Below are 12643 nucleotides of genomic sequence, written 5' to 3'. Positions count from 1 at the left end.
GTTCCTACTGCTACCATTTTCAGTGGGGAGTGGGGATGTTGTTGCATGGCTCAAAGTTTGGTAGGATCAACTGCCCCTACAATTCAGTTCCTAGGTAAACAGTGTGACAGAAAAAAACCCACAACAATAAAAAACCCCAAACCAACCAACAAACTAAAAAAAATCCTAACTCATGGTTAGGTACTTTACTAACTTTTGATTCTCTATATGAGTGCAAAATCCAAGCAAGAATTTTTTAATAAAACTTTCCGGCTTATTCCAGGGGTTGGGATGACCATTGTGGAAAACTTAAGGTGCTTGTGTTCGCTTCAGGGAGCAAATGTCAAAAAGGGCTCGTGTAACAGGAATTGCATATGAAATTAGGCAAAAACAAACCTTTACCCACCATCCCTGCCCCAATCACTTTCTCGTCCCACATCAGTGAAAGCAGAATGGCTGCTCAGATCACTAATTAACCAGGCAGGAAGGGCAGTAGCTAGCTCAGCCACATGCCCTGCAGCCACCCACTGGAAAGACCCACCTGGTCCCAGGCTTCAGGACAACTCTGCTACCAAAGCACCCCACGCCCCCAAAAGACACACCCTCCTAAATGCCCCTGGTCAGACACGTCCCCTTTCCCCCTTAGAAATGCTGCTGTCATTTGTCAGACCTACTAGCTAAACAGCACTAGAAGACTGCAGGATGGTTAAAAAAATTCCCAAACAACCAAAGTCCAAGAAAACCTCACCCCACCCCAAGCAGGTGCAGACTCTGGCTGGGCACCCCACTTGCCCAGGGTCACCAGTGCTTTGGATACACAACAGCTTTGATATCAAAACAACCTTTCCCAAGTGGCACTGACACAGCCTAACTGGGCTGGGGCTGGTCAACAGCCCTGGGGGCAGAGGGACTGCAAGGCAGGGCAAGGGCCTCAAGATGTGACATCTCACCAACCCAAATTAAAATGTGCATTGCCTTCAAGATTCTTTATTTTAATCTGCTTGCTCCATCCACCCTCCTCAGGAAGGCATCGCTTTCCTTACTGCCTAATAGGACATTACATTATAAACTGCCAGTCTGAACATGATGTTCTTTCTGCCAGATTGACTCAGTATAGTTAAGTATAATTGTAGCCATTAAAGTGAATTTTATCTCCCTTCTTGTTATATGGGACACCTGCATTTCATAAGAGAGACACACAAAAGCTCTAGTAAAATAAAAAGCAGAGAGAGAGACACACACACATATATTTAACAACTTAAGCCTTTAAGGCTGTGCCTACACAAACACATGCACTAACACACACCAACTATCAATTTTACAGCTCTGAGCACTGGCACTTCTGGACTTCTGTTCCCAGCTTGGGCCAAGGGCAGGTGTCCAGCACTGGCCAGGCATGACCCTTGGCATGGGTGGGGAGCTGTGCCAAGAACAAAGAAAAATGCCAAGTGCAGTGGAATCTGCTTCTTCCTAGGTGATAACTCCATGTCCACCCTCAGCCTGGGGTGCTGATACAACTCCTGCCACTACAGTCCCATTTCCCTGCCATGGGGTAGGTTTAATAGAGCTCAACTCCCAACCCTGCCTGGGCTGCCTCAGCTGGAGCTGCATGGCCACCCCTGGGATTTAAGTACTGATCCACCCCTGCAGCACACACTGAGACAGGCAAATGCTGGCCAAGCTCAATGCCTGCTTACTTGCCACTAGCAACAAGAGAATTTGTGTTTATTTTAGTCTCCAAAGGCCCCTTGCTTGTGTGCAACCAAGTTTCCCAGGCTGGACAGAACAACCTCAGTTTACTTACAACCTTGTGCAAAACCTCTTCCTCCTCAATTAGCTTTTATTGGATTGTTCAAGATCCACACAGACTGTACTGGCAAGGCTCAGACATCAGAACAAGCAACACCACATTTCATATGCTGCGCAAAACCAGGTGCCGGTATGTTCTCTTTATGTATAATTATCTTTATGTGGGTCAGCTGCCACCCAGCTCCCAGTAAAACCAGTTAAGAGATGGCATATCTGTGGTATGCAGGAAGGATCCTTCTCTCTAAGAACCTCACCCTTGGGAGCAGGGCAGTGCTGGACAATTACCATCAGAACTCAGTTACCCATCCCGTGACCACAGAGAAGAATCATGACTTAAGAGTCATGAGTTATGAGAGGAATCAAGACTTCAGAAGAATCAAGCTTTCAGCATTACCAAGGGATTTGGGATGTCCCCATCTTATGAGGCCCCAGCTGGAGACAGCTTGAAGAGCCCTCATTCTAAATGCACCAGGTCCTTTTCCAAGGGGATGGACTTGGTAATAACTTGCATCAAGCATCCAGATGGGGGTTAGATACTCCAAAATATCCTGTATTTTAGGAAATACAGTTCCTCTCTTTCCCAAGGTTTGAGCATAGTCCAAACCACAGAAAGGAGAACTGTGCCAGTACAGAGCATATGAACAAGCCTCACATTTGACCAAGGGCAAGGCCTCTGAGCCAAGCACACCTCTGATCTTTACAGGACCCATGGGTGTCAGATGACAGAGCACAAATCCACACCAGGAGCTGATCTGAATCCAACCAAACACATTTTCCAGATGCCACCCAAATGCCTTCCCAATGATGCTAACATTCAGGTGTGCTCACTGTTTCCCAGGGATGAGACAGGACTGAATTTAACATCAGTACTCCCCTTGCATATCCCAGGAACCATCTACCTGATTTGCAGCATGCAGCTATGCCCTCTCTAGCTCCTGCTCAGGGACAAATAGCAATAATGCTCAGGAAGTAACAACGGGTGAATAACCGTGACCTTCTGGCTCTGACCCCATAAACTGCTTCACTGAGGAGGAGCTGAGAGCTGCTTCAGCTCCATGAAGTTTTGCTTCAGTCACACTCACTGCCAGCAAAACTCATGTTAATGAGGTTGGCTGCTCTCTCTGAGTACTGCCATGCGTTGCCACAAAGTTTTGGGAGCTAATACAGCAGGCAATAACAAAATCCAGTCTAATGCCCTGGCTGAGCAAAAGCAAGTATCATTTGAACAGTGTGTGCCCTAAGTGCACAGAAAGGCCAGGCAAAATTATAAAGAGGGAAGCAAATCAAGTGAAACAAACAGTTTTCCAACGGAGAAGAAAAGATTTTAGTATTAACACAGGGCCCTGCACAGGCACAAAGTGTGCTGAAGATTCCAAGTGAAAGAATTACAGGCACTTACAATTTAACTCATTTTGTATTGTTTTCTATCCAGAAAACAACACAAAAAGCAGTGCTGATGAGAGGTGCCTGCTGAGCAGCTTTGGAGTCACAGCTTTTGTCTACAGGCCAGACCCAGGCACACCTTGGGCTGTAGCAGCACTCCACACAGGTAGAACTGCAGCCTCAAGGAAACCCCAGCACCGAAAGGGCACATCAACTCTCATTCCCCTTGTTCCTCTGAGCTGGCAGTTTTTGGTAAGAGACCCTGTTAGTCTCCTTCATGGAGAGGCCAGGGGGCTGACAGGGTGACACACTAGCAAGAAAAGGGCTGAGTTCACAGATTCACTTCTCATCCATCACCAGGAAAGGTGACAGGAATTTTCAGTCCTTCCTCATCTCTGCAGAACCAAAACTGGCAGCTGGGAGATAGAAGCCTTTTCTATCCCTGTATCCATTTAGAGCCTGTCAGGAATCTTGATGCCTTCCATGCAGCTAGACAGACACTCACCAGCACTCTCTCCCCAAAACCACCACAACACTCTTATCTCCTTGGTCATTGTAGGCATTCAGGCACATGATCCAGAGTCCTTGCTGACCCAGAGTTTCAGCATCAGTACACTCTTCCTAAACATTTAGATCTGACAAATTTTTACATGTTACTTCAGTTTGAGGTCACAAGTAGTAAACAAAAAGCTTTCTTTGCCCATTAACATTGGTTTGTACATCTGAATGAACTCACCAATGCTATTAGCAAGCACACTTGCTAACACCTAACACCTAAACTACACTTGAGCTACAGTTCACTCATCTGATTCACATGACTAAATCATTAGATTAACACACTGAAAGCCCCATGGATTCATACCATCCTTTCAGCCACAAGCACTCCAGAAAGAAAACTGGTTGTCAAAGAAGATAGTCTACTCACCTACTATTGTATCTGTTCTGAAAATTGACATTTTCCCACACAAATCTGAAGAGGGTTTCATTTGTTAAAAAAAAAAAAAAAAAAAAAAAAGGCAGGTTTATCACTCCTGCCTCTCTCCCAAGCGTCACACAATGTAAGAAATAAAGCCAGCCAGGCTGCCCAAGACAGAACAATTTGTACACATGAACTTCAACTAGCCACATTAATTTCTTAAGTAGAGCTGGGATAAAAAACCCTATGCCCCAAAAAACCCAACCTTGCAGTGGGAGGTTTTATTACATAAACACTACATAATAACACAGAGTGCACTGTGCTTTTATGCTGTGTGCTGTTAACACAGTCACCTCAAAAACTGTGTATGGTTCAACTCCAAAAATACAGTGGAAGAGAAGGGTAAGGGAAGCTATCTGGAAATTGTAAAAATAAAATATTAGAAAAATGTGAATTCCAAACAGGATGGAAATGAGAGGACAAGACAGTAGTTCATCATACCACAATCACAAATATCAAGAAAGTGAGTTTTATGCTATTTACTCTAAGAAAAATAAGTGAACCCTGAAACTATTTTAAAATAACAAGATGTTGTTTTTTACCATGTATAACTACTGTGCTGACTCAGAACACTGATTTCTGAAGCATAGATACTTGTAGATTTAACAAGAAGGTACAGGTTCATTGAATCTTCTCAGCCCTCATCATAAGCAAACTGCTCTGTAGCTGGAGCTGAACATACGAGTTCAGAACTCTCCCACCTGGAGTTCTGCTTCTTATTTAGTAACATATTTGGTCACCATCAGAACACACCAATGGCTTGGAAGAGCCACTGGAATGAAATAAAGTTTAAGATCCCATCTCCCATCAGATGTGACAAATTCCAACATGACAGCAAGTACTGCTTTCTGAGGATCCCAAGAGCCCACTGAGTGATCAGGATCACTGCCTCTGCTCTTCACATTTATCTTGAGGGACACTTGCTTGCCTGCCTCACAGTCAGGAGCTGCTGTGGAGGTCTTGTAGGGTGCCCTTGAAGCAGCAGGCTGAGGTGAGACAAGACACAAGTGCACCACAGGTGTCAGTGCAAGCTGCAAACACATGCCAAGCACTGGGTAAAAACACTTGGAAAGGGCTCCTGCTGCTCATACCTGCAGTATCTAAGTAAAGCCAGGTTTGGATGTGTTCTTACAAGCCACAGGCATTGCCAATGCTGAGCAAAGTCTCTCCAGCCTGCTCACAGAGTACTGACAGTCATGGTCCTCCTGGGCTACCAGGTTATAGCCAAGGGAGAAGGAAGTGATCACACAGAGACAACAACATGTCTTCCAACCACATCACAGATTTAAACGAGGATGGAAGCAGCAAACAAAGAAATAAAGTAGAAGGCACCCAACATCTAAAGTCCTTCCTGAGCAACCCTGATGTTCAGCAGATTTTTATTTGCGCAAGAGACCCAATAGGCTACATATGGCAAGTGTTAAAATTACAAAGTGAGATAGCAACAAAATATCCTGAAAGAAACACCCAATCAAAGGCACCACCAGCAGGGGCCTTGCAGGCACCACCACAAGCCCTTGTGCTGACAGTAAACATCCCACCAAACTAATAGCATAAATTCCCCAAGCACGGTGTTTAAAGTACCTTCTGAGAGATGTCACTGAATCCAGAAAGCTCCATTTCCCTGTGGAATGGGTCAGTATTAAAAGGCCAAGAGTTTGTTTCGAGTCTCATCAGCTTTCAGTGATTTCAACACTGCTGCTGAGTGCTGAACCAGGTACTGACATGGCAGGGCTTGACATTTCAGTGATCAAATTACTATTGGCTGGACTAAGGCAGCTACCTGAGGAATCCCACAGTTCCCAGTTTGTGGTGGGACAGTCTCGGCACACTGTCTCTCCCCAGCAGAACAGCAGTAACTGGCACCAGTGTAGAAGGAAACTTGCCCACTTAGCAACTCTGAATACTTCAGATACAATTGCCATATGTCAGTGTATCTCAGGAATAGCTGTGGATGCATCACTCCTGCCTATGTGCCAGTGCACTTACAGATTAAACACAAAGAGGAAGAATGCAGCTCTTATTGAAAACAGAAGATGATAGGTGACTTCAAGGAGCCCTAGACCTAGCCTAGACTACAGTCAACATCCTTCCAGGTGATCACTGCCATCCTGTTTTGTGTTTGCACAGCTGCTAGCACAGGATCAACACAGTATCTAAGCCCTCAGCACTAGGACAGCACAAAACCAGTAGTGGCATGAGACTATGGTTTGAATCATTTGCTATTATTAATTACGAAACAAGAAGTAGTTTCTAGAGCTTGACAAACTCTAAACTCACTACATTCCATGGCATTAGCATCTATGACAGTCAGGAAACCTTATTTGCAGTTTTCTATCCATATTAACGTATTTGGCTTTGGGTTTTTCCTCCTATGTTCCACATATATTTCAACACATGTATGAAAATAGCTGGCTTAAATTCTCCTCTTGATTACTGCTAGTTGATGGCAGTGAAGGAAGCTGCAATGAGAAGGGGTAAACCCTACACAGGAAGAACCAGCAGAGCTAATAATTTGTCTATTTGACCTCTGAGAGTGAGGTGGGAGGTGCAACTGGCTGAGGTCAATAACAGGAAACCTCTTAACAATTTATGTGCATCTCACAGCATGTTTGTTATACAACAGTGTTTCTCTTACCCCCAAATAAGGTGCAGGGCCCCTTGCTCCAGAAATGAAGGATATTCTGAGCTTCTACGTGGCTGTACAACTACAGCATGCCCTTACTGCTCTTGCTGTATAAGCTGCTCCCCTGGGGTTTTTTGCCTTCTTGGCTGTAGCTTGCCCATGGTGCAGCTGAGTCGCAGTCCAACTGCCACTCTGCTTGAGCTGAATAAAAAGGAGAAATGGAAAAAGGACCTGGGCTTTTTGGTTAAAAATGAGAACATGCTGAGGGAAAGAAAGAAGGCAGCAGCCTCAAAGACACAAACTGGGCTTCAGATGAGTTATCAAGAAGTGTCACACCTTCCCTCCACCTTGACCTCCCCTCCACAAAATTACTTTGCTCAGCGCAACACAAACACGTACCAAAAGCCAAGCCTTGTTTATCACATAGGTTACCTTCAGGATCAGGTGAAACTCAAAGAGCTTTGGCAGCTGCTTGGTTCACACTCATTAACTTCTTCTCTCTGGCACTTAAAAACCTCAGGCTTGGCAGAACAAGGGGTAACTGGACCTCGGATTTTACTCAGAAGTGGAAGCACAAGAGGTGAACTATTTCACAACTCTGTTTAAACAAGTTCCTGGTTTAGTTTGCCTGTCTAGCCCACAAGTATAATAATTATACAACCTATGCTCAAAATGAGGCTGCACGTGACCTAATAATACAACAATCTTTAAAAGACAAATCACCAACATCTCCAATATCCATCTATCCATCTACTACTGCCATTTTTAATTCTTAATTTCCTTCAGATAGGCCTAGGCAAAAGGATTACTTAATTCTCTGTGCAAGAATATATACAGCATCAGGAAACATTGTGAGACAGCATTCCAGCAGTGGTGGCTAACATGTTCTGATATGCAAAAACACCACCAAGTAAGATAAAGTTTTCCTACGCTCCAGATTCTTTCCAACCTGTTCCCACAGCTGTTGGATAAAAAGCTTCAGAAAGTTTAAATGGAGAAGCACTTGAATCATAATAACTATTATCTGATAGACCTCCCTAGAAATCATCTTGTACCAGGAGAGACTGAAATTTCCAACTGACAGACAAAAATAGCTACTGCTTGGATGAAAACTTGGGAGAAAAAAGTGCCAAAGCCAACCTCACCCAAACCACTCAATTTTTATTACTTTTCACTGGAAACGGTGAAAAGCATTTTACCCTGGATTATGCAGCTCAGTACGGGCCTCTAATAAAAGACTTCATTGCAAAATTGCTGTATGACTGAGTGAAACAATGGCTTCTTTATTAAAATATTTTAAAGACTCCTGAGGGAAATGCAGACGGCTGAAATGCCCTCAGTGAAAGGTTCATTGCCATGCTATGCACTTCTGCTGTGTAATGTTTTACAAGCTGGGCTGCTCTGTGAATGGGGAGAGTTAGTTCTCGGCTGGCAGAGGCAGCTTGCATAATACCAGACAAGTTAATCGGTAACAAGCAATGCAGGAGACCTTTGTTCCAAGTGTGACACACACAAATTCCACACTAAGCACATTGACGCTTCTGAGAGTTACTCATTGACATGCTTTATTAAATTGCTTGGACTATACCTCAGTGCACCAAAAAGGACTAGTTTGACAGAGCTACATCCTTGTGATGCCTTCCGTCCTAAACTGTTGCACTTTAACCTCAGCCCAGGGATCAGCTCATTACTGGTACAGAAGCACTTCCAGGGTGGATGACAGCACCTTGCAGCACACCCACATGTCCAGACAATGGCAGTGGGCAGCCAAGGAGGCAGCACACAGGAAAGGGCAAGTTGGCAGCCAGCAGAGTGCTTCTGTAACAGGAAGTGCTTATGGGAGCATGTATTGGGTTCCCCCCTCCAAAGCCAGTGCTCCCCTGTCCACACTGAACAGCTTGCTAAAATACCACCCTGCCCTCAGCTGCCCTGAATAAATGGAAAGGGGAAGGAGAAATAAGACCTGCTTCTTCTGGCATGATCTGGAATGCCAGACCAAGGACAGCTGGCCTCTAGCAGGTGGAATACACAGTGCACCAAAAGCTTAGGAGGAGCACAGCTTGTAACACTCAGCAGAGCATTCAGTTTATACCAAGCCTGAGGAAAACTATCACAGCTTTCATTGTCAACAGCACCACCCTGGACAAAACACCTCTGCTGAACTGAACCGTCCAGCCACTGCTTACAGTACAGAACCACCTCCCACCTCCCCAAGGCCAGATTCAGGCAGCTGAACTTCCAGTGCCAGAGCTGTGTGAGCCTCTGTCCAGCAGATCACCATAGCTGATCTGTCCCTAGGTGATATTACTTGTTTGCTTTGATGCCCTAGGAGCAGTAAGCCAGTCTCACTAGTGCAAGGCTGAGCAAAGGAACAAAGAGCCTCCAGCAGTTTGTTGCACAGTCTGCCAGCCCCCAGCCCTACACTTGAACACCACTGCACAGCCAGAATTCAAAGAAGCAGTAGAGAAAAAACCAACCATCATGACAGCTCTCTCAGAAGACAGATGAAATCCGCTCTTCTTTGATAACAGCAAAGTCATCCCCCTTTGACAGGTTATTTTCATGTCTGTGAGTGCCACAAATAGCTCTGAGGCAAGGGAGAAGGCCAGCAAATGATACTCGAGGAGGTCCTCGCTCCTGCCTGTCTGGAAAGCTGCCCATGATGCTGAAAACTGACACGTCTCTCCATGGTGCCGATGCCCAAGGAGGAGGCAGACGCACGCCTCAGCCATGCGGTGGCACACACAGCGCCAGCGCTGAGAGCGCCCGTGGGGACACGAGATTGGGATGGCATTTGGCACATCCCCCACTCCCACGGAAAGTGGCTTGAGAGATCACCCCCTCTGCAGTTCCACTCGTAGCCTAGCAGGCACACAGAGGCACGGGAAAGCACATACTCGCAGCAATTGTCACGATATTGCCCAAGGATTAGTCACCTAATAACATCGTCGCCCTTGGCAACAGGGAGAAGGCTGTTTCACCCAGAACTCAAGTTTCATCCACTCCACAGCAAATCCTTTTTCATGCATATCTCGCTGAGGGCAGCATACTCTCCCTCTGTGCCTAAGTACACACACACAAACACAGGTATGACTATTAAGTGCCTGGTAATTATGCAAAGAAACCCTGTGAGACTGACTGATTGCCCCAACACCATGGCACAGGAACATGAAGCCAGCGTGGGTGGCATGGCAGGCTGCACTGCAATGCAGAGACCATTCAGGTTACCCCAGATGTGTGCATTCTATCATCCCCAGTGTTTCCCTGCATTGCAAATGCCTTCATGGAACTGCTCACACACACACACAGAAAAAAACCCTAAAACCTTGAACTGCACAGTACAAGCAACAAGTTAAAGGCAAAGCGTGCCAAAGCCCAGAAATTCTGGTTTTGTTATAACTGTAGTTCTAGGCTACCAGTTTTATTAATTATGTGGTTTCCTGCATGCTCTGAAAGGTACTGAGCCACTTGAGACCCAGGGAATTGAGGTGTGTGTACAGCACCACCTCCTGTAGGAAGTTTTACTCACTGTAGTTTCAGTGATGTGAATAAGGCCTTTATGACTGATTTTTAATTTAACTTCTTTATAAAGGCACACAAACTGTGAAGTGTGGTAGCCACAATACCTTGTATCGCTACTTTGATTAAGAAGTATCCCAGGAATGATCAATTTTAAGGAAACTTATTTTGTCTAGAGAATGATGATTCATCACATCCAATGGTTTGCAAGCCTCTATTTCAACAAGATATTTATCAGAAATGTTCCTCAGGTCAAAGACAGTGACTTGAGAAACAATCATCTTTCACCACAAGTAGATGACACATCTCTAGTCTGCTAAACAGAGCAGTTCCTTGGCATATAAAATATGCATGTTCTAGTCCTGGCACTACCTGACTCAGAAGGAACATGAAAGCAGGTGAGTACTGTCATTGCTTTCTCCAAATAGTACCTGCTTTATACAAAACAGAAAAAAAAAACTTGACAAGAGGTAGAGCTGTACCAGCTTTGGATGTGGGAAACAAATGCAGCCACCTGCTCTGAATGAATGTCCTACACAACAACAGCTGCTGGTTTGAACCTTCAATCAAGAAACTGCATCATCTCACAAATACTCCTTTGCTATCAGTCTCCCTTCTCTACTCTTCCTCCTTTCTTTCCTCTTCTCATTAAAATGGGAAACTGATGACAAGGCTGAGAAAACGGCCTGTTCTGAGCTATTTGTGTCTATCCATTGTCACTTGTAAAAATACATTTTGTACTGATAAGAGGACTCACAAGCTCATGAAGTGAATAAGTAAGTGCCTGACCCAGTAAGTCAAACAACTCATCCAAGAGACTTCAGGGCAATATCCACATGCCTGTATCACTAAACTAGGAATAAAAAGAGCACTTACAGCTCCACAGATGAAAACACACTGATTTTTCTACGGTGACCAGTCACATTTAACTGCATCTCCCCTCCTTTCTTGAGCCAAAGTGAGTTATTAATTAATTCTGATATTCTTTAGTCACTGCCTAAAATGTGAAGCAGTTTGTAGAACAAAGACAGGAGTTAAGGGTCATACTGGTGGAAGCAAGTGCTTGTATTTACTTTTGGGGTTGGTTTGTTTGAGGGGGTTTAAGATTAAAAGTGAACTTTCCTTTTTTCAGATCCACGGAAAAGAGGTCTAAGAGAAAAACACTGAAAAACTGCTGTACTACGTTACTTAAGTTTAGTGTTCTAAACTAGATGCACAAGCTGACCCTTATTTAGTTAATTAGTCCTTGCTGTTCTAAAGACAGCATTGTTCTGTCTCCTTTCACCAAGTACTCCTTAGCCATGACTTTTGGGAGAAAGGTCACAACCTTGCCCTTCCTAGTGGCAGTCAATGAAGTGCAAAACACCAAAGCCACCTAGAGTTTGGCTATTAACATCAGGAAGGATTTTATCTAATCCTCACATTAATCCTCATCTCCTCTAAAAAGTCTCCATTTGTGGACAAAGAGACTTCAGCTGCCATTGTAAATTCTTCAAATTTCAGCTAGATCTGAAACTGGGTGATGAAAACTGCAGAGAAGGGTGGAGAAATCTTAAGATAAACAGTGTCTGGCACAAAAGATTCCAGAGTTCTCAGGAAGGCACCAATGTGCTCCCTTCTACAAGAGAACATGCTTCTGTTGTGCTTTCATAAACACTATGCATTTAAGGCTCATCATGGAATACTTGGTCAACCAGTGATGTGACCATCTCCATTTGGTTCTGGAAGTTTAGAAGTCACAAAACCAAGTAATACACAAACCAGCCTACTCAGCTTTCTATACACAGTGTCAATAGCAGCAGTTCCTCTACGCTTCCTCCAGGATCCCTTGTGCACTGCAGTCCCTGCACACACCCTGTGTGCACACAGGACACGCAGCCACAGCAGGAGTCAGGACTGTGGCTGGGACACCTAATAAACTGCTTTAGCATTAACAGTGTAAATACTCCACACACCAACCAACGGGTACAGCCAAGGCTTCCTCTGTACAAACCCATTGTGCTCAATCCAAAACATTCTCTGCTTTATTTACTCACTAAATAACATTGAGCGATGTCCTTTACAACTGCTGGCTTAACCTGGGCTGTTACAGAAGAAACTATAGATTGATGAACAGCCATGTTCTGCATACAATTATGCCTGTGCTAAAAAAAAAAGATCTTAGATCCCTTTCCCAAAAAAATACAATCAATAAATGATTGTTAAAATGATCAGACTGCACCAGGAACTGCAAGTTCCTGCAAGTATGTGTAGTCAAAATAATCCTAGAGCAACAATTTTGGTTATGACTGAGATGCAAGATTTAAAGAACAAACACACATAATGGAGACCCTTAAGGAAGAGGGCTCAGC

At 44.5% G+C, this 12643-nt stretch overlaps 1 protein-coding gene across 1 annotated transcript in view; it reads right to left on the bottom strand.

Moving 5' to 3' along the window:
• NME7 (NME/NM23 family member 7) overlaps positions 1-12643 on the bottom strand; it is an 84448-nt gene that overhangs the window by 1299 nt on the left and 70506 nt on the right. The window lies entirely within an intron of this gene.

The sequence above is a fragment of the Poecile atricapillus genome, chromosome 1 (genome assembly GCF_030490865.1).
Source record: "Poecile atricapillus isolate bPoeAtr1 chromosome 1, bPoeAtr1.hap1, whole genome shotgun sequence".
Lineage (NCBI taxonomy): Eukaryota > Metazoa > Chordata > Aves > Passeriformes > Paridae > Poecile > Poecile atricapillus.
The sequence above is the reverse complement of the archived record's forward strand: the minus strand, read 5'-3'. Positions and strand labels throughout refer to the sequence as shown.